This window comes from Cryptomeria japonica, chromosome 11 (assembly GCF_030272615.1).
Source record: "Cryptomeria japonica chromosome 11, Sugi_1.0, whole genome shotgun sequence".
NCBI lineage: Eukaryota > Viridiplantae > Streptophyta > Pinopsida > Cupressales > Cupressaceae > Cryptomeria > Cryptomeria japonica.
The window spans coordinates 193,719,994-193,727,131 of NC_081415.1; positions in this window are offsets into that span (position 1 = coordinate 193,719,994).

The window sequence follows — 7,138 nt, forward strand, 5'->3', positions numbered from 1 at the left end:
GAAAAAATTATCCAATTTTCTGAAATTTTCTCACACCCAACACTCTGAATTCTCCAACGTTGTTTCAAAGCTCAATTCATTGGATTACCTCGAAGATAGAATGCATTAATTCAATTATACAAAATCTCGGCTCGATCATGCAATTTATGGTATTTGGGTGCCATCACTTCTCTCAAGTCTCATTAATTGCCACACTTGCATGAACTAGCTACTATGGCATTAATTCAAAGCTGAAGTACTTGAGTGAAATTTGAATTCATGCCCTTCTATTTGATTGGCGATTGCCATTCAAAACTTTTATAGAACCTGACAAATAAGTCCACGTGTCAATCCCCATCTTTAATCGCACACTCACAACTGGTTATAACAATTTGGAAAGTAACCGGTGAGTTAGCGACAATGCTACCAAATCCTCTTAATCACAAGCTCGCAACCCCTTTTACAAATCCTCAAAGAATATCGCGACTGAGTGACAGTCATTGATCTTCATCAAGCCCTTCACTCGCAACCTCACAACAACATTTGTAATATTCTTTCTTTACCTATGAGCTGGCAACCACTGCAAATCTAACAAAACAACTTATTTCATTGCAAGCTCATAACTCAAAACTTAACTTGACTTAAACCCTTGTGATCCCGCGACAACAAGACACTTAACTACCATTGCATGCTCGCAACACTTTTTGACTTAAGACTTACAAACCTGCGAGCATGCGATGACCACAAAATTAGATCAAAACTTACCTGTCACCAAATCGCAACATAAAATACTAAAAAACTTCAAAACCTGCGAGCAAGTGACGAAACCAACTAAGCTGTGATACCAACCACATCGCATGATCGCAAATTAAAATGACTTAACTACGAACACCTCATGACCTTGTGATAACATAAAATCACACCCAGTCGCAACCTCACAACATAAAATGGTCAAGTGCAAAACATCTTGCAAGGTAGCGACAACTAAAATATCCCAGTACTCGCAAGCTCGCAACTTAAACTGACTTGATGATAAAGGACCTACGAGCTAGCGATAACCATAAAATCTCAAAACTATTTATCTATTGACCATAGTGACCCAGTGAGTACCAACAAAAATCGATGTTTTATGTTAATTACCTTCATAAACAGGCGCGAGCAGTGGCACACAAACCATTAATGACTTACTTGCTAACTCTCATGGCTATAATGCATGGCATCAAACCAATTCGAGACCTTGCGACCAAAGCAATTTCATTAATAATCTTCAGCTCACTAACATAAAATGCTAACACCCAAAAAAATAGAGACCTCGCAATTTAAACCCAAACCAACACTCGCTAACTCGCCACTTAAATTGTTAAACATGAAATTTATCTGCGAGTTAGAGATGAAACATTAAACATGTCTCATTTGCTGACCAACCGTTTGACCATACTTGATGTTGACATGGACAAATAAAGAGAGAAAAACTCAGATTTTCAACACAGGACAACTTCGGTTTACTAGCCAACTAAGACAAAAAACAAACACAAAACCCTAATCGCCATGAACATCATGTTAAGCATTTAATGTAGAACAATAGAAAGGTTCTAACAGTTATGCAATATGAATAATTTTATGGATATTGTGACACAAATTGTTGCATTTCATGTTCAACATAATGTGGAACCAATTTACTAATAATTCAATTGTTTACTAATAATTCAAAAAATAAATTCTAATTGTTTACTAATAATTCAAATTCACAATTAAAAATATGAAATAAGTATCCGTTTTGATTGACAAATTCAAGGAATACAATATCAAAAATCATCAATGACAACTATAGTATTGCAAATTGAAATTGTAATATCAATCAAGAACTATAGTATAATTATAAATACCTATAAAGTAGCTGCTAATTCACTTCAGCGACTCATTCTGAGGCTTTTATATCCCAAATGGACTCAAGATCCGGAAACTGACTAGTACTAACAGGTTCATCTTCATTCTGAGTCAGGTATTCAAAAATTTCTTCATCTTCATGCTGACTCTAAGTCTGCGATCCATCATTTGTCTTAGCACTAGCACTAGCAGTAGCACCACCAGCTTTAAAGTGTTGCACAACCCTTGTCTTTCATGCATGAATTTCCAGATTGCGAGTGCCCTATCATATGGAAAATCTCTAACATTATAATGAGTTACAAACAACCTCAAGCAAGTTTCCAATTTTTTCTCTAATTTGTTTCTGATCTTTGATTTCAAAAGCCCTAATGCACTGAAAACTCTCTCATCTTCTACCGACCCCAATATCATTGTTTGACATAAATCAGCAAGTTTCAAATATTTTGTTATTGCAATACGCAATACTTCACTTTGATCTATCATTTTCCAAAGCCTTGTGATTGATCCAAGTTCAAATGGATTCTCCAAGTCAACCAACTATTGTTTCATAGTCAATGCAAAGTGTTTACATTGTTTTTTAAGATGACCTGAATTTAAAATTCCTTCTATTGGTTGTCATTACAATATGCATCTTTTGAAAATGTCAATATCAATTCCTCTAGTTTTTTATGAAACAAATTTGCGTCATTTGGATTATCTCCTATTGAATGCCAAAATTGAGTATACACACAACCCCTGGCTTCAATTATTTCTTCTCGAGAGAATCTTTCACGAATCTCAGTTGAAAGTTCATATGCAATAGACTTCAAATTATCACTAACAGATTTAACAATCCTATCAAAATATTCCTTTTTAACTGGTAGTGCTCTGCCTCGCTTGCTCATCTTAGATTGGTGCATTGGTATTTGAAATCCTTTTACAAAGACACATAACTCATTTTTTGTATTGAAATGTAAAAAAAATTTAGCATGATTCAAATCTGTAATTATTTGCCACCTAAAAAAAATTGGGCTTTGCCCTATTAGATCTTAATATAGACCATCCAGGCTCAAGCATGTCATTTTACGTAGAGTGCTATACTCATTGATATACATAGTTCTGTCTTGAGCTTTCTTAACAAGTTTGTTCATTGAATCCAGCATGGGGAGAAGACTAGCTAAAGTTAACAGATTCTCTATATCACTTAACTTATGTAAGAGATTAGGAGCTTTGTCTACTATGAGGCATTGCTCATACATTAGTTTGATCAAGGATTGACATTCTATTAGAAATCATTCCGCTGGTCCATGCAAGGAGATCCATCTGGTCTCAACATCCCTGAGAAGCTTGTTTCCTGTTGTTACTCCCTCAGCAAAAATCTGAAATTTTGCAAAACGTTCAGGACTTCAGCAGAAGTATGAGTGGAGCTCATGGACCAGATCTTCAACTTTTGACACTGTAGGGAAATTTCTTACAATTCTATATGCTAAATTCATTCAATGGCCCATGCAGTGAATGCCAACCATGTATGGTGCAATATTAGTTTGTAATCTTGCGCAAAGACTGGTCCTTTGACCTTGCATTATTGCAGCTCTAACACACACCAACTTATTGGCAATTGTCAAGTCATCCATACCAACAATTTCATTCAAAGCTTTCTTAACTTCTAAATATAAATTTTATGTTTTTGAATTTCCCCTCATTATACGAACACAAAGTAGATGAGCTCAGCAGACATGTTCTTTTATGGTATACACATGCATACAAACCCAAGCAGTGTTATCTACTGCAGTAACTTCATCTATTGATAATGAAATGAAATTTGACTCTTTTATACTCTCTTGTAAATTTTGCTTTTCCACCTCAGTGAGACAGTTTGCCATTTCCCATCCAACATTTATTGACCAATGTGACATAGGATGGTGAGGAACATTCAAAAAAGATAATAAATTTCTAGATTCTAGGAAATCTTTCATAGGACGCCCTCTCGACAGAATATGAAAAATAACACTCATCTGAACAATCTTTGCCAGGTTTGTATCTTTCGCTGCATGTTCAAGCCTAGCCTTGATTGTATTTTCAAATCCAATATTACTAATCAATCTCATTTTGTGGTTATGCTCTTCATATTCCATGGCATACTTAAAATGAAGACATTCTTCCTTTGATTTTCATCTTAGTACTGGTGTTTCCTTTCCGTCTATGATCTGTTTTTCATAAACCTTACCAATATGCTTTTCTATGGTGTCAAGCTTTAGCTGCATCTTCTTCTCTCTTTTAGTTTTCCAACTACAAATATTACACCTGAAATATGTTGGTTGTTCATCATTGTTTGGGACTGGTTCAATGAATGGGTACTTTGCTACCCAATCAATCTTAAAACTCCTTGTCATCTCCCACTCTCGCCCCAGTTTTACTTTCCTTTTTCTTTTCTTCCTACCAACATTATCTTCAGTACTAGCATTTGCATCCGAGTGAATTATCTCATTGTGTGTATCCCTTAGAATATCTTTTGTCATGTCAATATTGTCATCCTCATTTGATGCATTTAACTCAATGACAATCCCACCTTATGGTGGTGGTGAGCTACTGTGAATGGCTTCTGCAACTACAGAAGTTGATGGACCTGAAACTTTGCCAATTCCAAAGAACGACTTTATGGTAGTATCTTTAAGTTTAAGTTTTGGGTGTTTTGATGGCCTCCCAATCCATTCACCACCCTGAGGAGTCTCGGTCTCACTCTTGTCTGACATCTCAATCCCTTCACCGCCCTAAGGAGTCTCACCCATGTCTGATTGTGACATCTTGAGTCTTGACCTCTCACTATGAATTAAAAGTTAAAACTAATACTATCAAGTATGAAGAAATGATTACTCACCTTTATTCCTTCTCAATTCTCCGAATCAGGAATCAGGAATGACTGGGCCTGTATTGCATGATTGTAACTCTGGCCCTCTACCCTACAATGAACTTCGACGTTCCAACTCAAATTACGGAATGTGAATCAAGAGCTCCCAAATTTACTAATCAGACATGAACAAATTGTAAGAAAGAGTGTATTTATATCAATCCATGATTGCATTTTTGGCGAATTGTGCGGGTGTTTCAAAATGCATCCTGATTTAAGCGGGGTAAAATGGGTCCTCGAAATGCTTATAATGTTTTAATTGATATTGGCGAATTTGGCCAATGCATGCAATGAACATTTAATTTACCGTTGGCGAATTAGGTCCTGAGTACGTGGTCATTTTATTATTTTTGGCGAATAATGGAGGTGATCTAATACCCACGTCTGAGTGATTCCTGACGAACATTACAGGCATGCACGTTGAACGGTGTGTGGTCAATGGCAAAGCCAGAATATAGTGTACCATTAACCATGAAATTTGGAGCGATTTGACCATTATGTTGCCCCAGACTAATCGCCATTTCCTAAAAAAAAAATGCGGAATTCACCAATTAGTGAAGATTCGCTACTAAAAAACTCTTTGGCCAAAGGGACAACCATCATGGGTTAGGATGATGTCTTGTAAGAGGCATTAAATGCTCTTTTGAAGACTTTGGAGGTTAACTTGTTGGAAGGTAGATAACCTTCAAGGCTTTTGTAAGAGCCTTACAAGTTTGGAAGACTCGACAAGTTAACTTGTTGAAGAAGGTAAAGTCTTCAACACATTTTGAACACTTTCCCCAAATTTGGAGAAGTGACTCCCCCAAATTTAGGGATGTGAAATTATTAGAGGAATTAGGCTAGTTAATGAGGGGTTGGAGAGGTTCTAGAAGAATATTAGCATGTTAATGGAAAGTGTAGGAGAATGCAAGTGGAGGAAAATAGGCATTTTAGATAAAATAAAAATTTATTTTAACCAAAAGGGATGCAACTTGCATTTGTAGGATTTGCAACTGGGGGGACTATTCACAAATAAATAATAATTTATTTAAATGCAAAGGGATTTTAATCAAATGTAAATTCAATTAAAAGGGAAAGAGGGGGTTTTAATGAAATAAATAAGATTTATTCAATTAAATGGCTAAAGGGGACTTAATCAAACCTTATTTTAATTAATAGGTTAGGCTAGAAGAGATGGATTTTAATCAAATCTTTAATTTGATTAATAGGTTGATTGGAAGAATAGGGATATTAATTAAACCTTAGTCTAATTAATAGACGACTAAATGGTGACTAAACGAATAAAATTCATTTAATTAGTTGTGCAAGTTTTAGGTGTCTACGAGAATATTTAATAATGTGGAAGTGGTTACTAATTGGTTTTTTATAAATTAATGAGAGATATTAGAAGGTAGGGGAAGAGCACCAATAGATAAGATAGTTCCAATAACTGTCACCTTATTGTCATGTTGACCCCCCAATAAACGTCATAGTGAAAACACCATTAATAAATTTGTTTTGTACCAATAGTCGATCATTTTTGTAATTTTTTGTTCATAATTGGCCCATTTGTGCACCACTATTGGAACATTTGTGCACCACTATTGAGACATTTGTCGACAAGTACTAGTGATTTTGAGTTGACGATTACTGGAACATCTGTAGTTAGGTATCAGGCGACACTTTGAAATGTGTACTTTTTGACCTTTGTGTGCATAATTGATTCCACATCGTGCATCGTTACTACCCAGAAGCCAGATCAATAGCTACAAGCAGTTCAGTCGCATACGAAGACAACTAAAAAAAAAAATCAAAATCTGATGTACCGTTTAGGATCTGTGGGTGCGTGAAGTTAGCTATGACGGCTATTGGTGCTCTTCCCCTAGTAGATTAAGATTGTGCTCCAAATGAATTTGATAAAAAAATTGTGAAGTCAAATATTCTTTAACCTCCATTCTTAATCAAAATTCTTAATGTTTAAGTCAAAGAAAATTGTATACATTTTGCATGAGTGAATATCTTTTAGTGCTTAGTTCTTAGTCAACTAAATTTGCTTATGCACAATGGATACTCTTTATTGATTGGGCTCTAAATTGAAAAAAAATCAATTTCTAGATGAATTTGACAAAGTGTATATCTCTCAATTTTTGGTCTTTGGTAAAAAAAACATCAATTGTTTGTGGATGGATTTGGTGAAATGAATATACCTCTCAATGCTGAACTCTTTGTCAAAAAGAGTGGTTGTAAGTAAATTTGACAAATTGAACATCCCTCAATGCTTGATTCTAAGTCAAAGAATTCTAATTATAAACAAATTTAGCAAAGTGGATACCCCTATATTTACTCTCAATTAAAGAAATTTGTATACTATGAACAAATTTACCCAAAAAAAAAAGAAAAATTATT